Source organism: Dermacentor albipictus, unplaced genomic scaffold (assembly GCF_038994185.2).
Source record: "Dermacentor albipictus isolate Rhodes 1998 colony unplaced genomic scaffold, USDA_Dalb.pri_finalv2 scaffold_20, whole genome shotgun sequence".
Taxonomy (NCBI): domain Eukaryota; kingdom Metazoa; phylum Arthropoda; class Arachnida; order Ixodida; family Ixodidae; genus Dermacentor; species Dermacentor albipictus.
The window spans coordinates 879,935-881,194 of record NW_027225574.1 but is presented as its reverse complement, the minus strand read 5'-3'; positions in this window follow the sequence as shown (position 1 = coordinate 881,194).

The following is a 1,260-nucleotide window of genomic DNA, read 5'->3' as shown; positions in this document are numbered from 1 at the left end:
AAGCCTACATGGTTAATGTATGACCGCTTAGGCCAAAATTATTTAGATACTTTTTATGAGGACTACGTATTTACTGGAAATCTCAAAATAATTATGTTAGTGCAGAATACCTTCCACTAGTTGTGACGTCCTTGAAAGAATGAAAATGTTTGAGTTGTACTTGTGTGGTGCATGAAGGTACTTTAAGAAAAGAAACTCAGCAATGAAAACAAAATGCAAAGAGTAGTATTCAAAAAAAATTGCCACCTCTTTAGCGATAGGTGAATTCAAATAATAATAATAATAATAAGCAAATGAAGATTGGGCATACAAGATAGATGCTTCGGCTCCCACTTGAAAGCCTTGTTCGCAAAGATTGTGAACAAAGCTCCAGTTGAACCTGTTCTTATTTATCATTTTTATGGTTAGCATCTAATTTTAAACTACTTACCGTGCCTCTTTTGGCCAAACCAGACAGGCTGCCGTCAAACTCTTCACTACTTCAATGCAAATAATTGGAGGTTGGCAAATACATTTTTCTAATAGGAATAGTAGGTAACGAATAGTCAAACACTGATGCATACAGTTACAGCAGGCATATTTATCTTGGAATTAAGCACCATGCTTATATTGTCTAGTAAAAAAAGCACAGCTATCAAGGAAGATTAGGATTATTTTTAAGCAAAAGCAATTATACCTCATATACTTGAAGCAGATGTAGTGCTTCTCAAGAATCACGTCCAAACTGCACACACTAAAACATTAAGCTGGGATATTCAAAAAGGCAAGTACATGTTTTGCTTGCCAAGTGACTTTTTGTGCTCAATTATGTAAAGTGTGCTATTATATGATTAATGTAATTTGCTAATGTAAAGAAAGAACATGCCAAGATCTCTTGCTTCATATATACACGCTGCATCAAGAAGGTAATTAAGGAAGAAGAACACCAGAAATAAACACAAATATTTGTGCGCTTTCTGGCATAAAATAATTCTCATGTAAGCCACATAACATGCTTTCCAAAGCATCCCCTACCTTAACTTACAGCTGCATCACATGAAGGCACTTTCTAAGAACACACATGCTTCATGATCATTCACTGTGTTAGTGACTCCCACTGAAGTAGACTGAAAACATATTTGGGCATTACATTCAATAGCTGATGTAAAGTGAAAAGACTGCAGCTTGTAGGTATGAATGAACCAAGTGAATAAGAAATATAAGTTCTCAAACTTCTAGTAGTAAGTGTGGCAGCACTTAAGAAGAACATATTGCAACTAA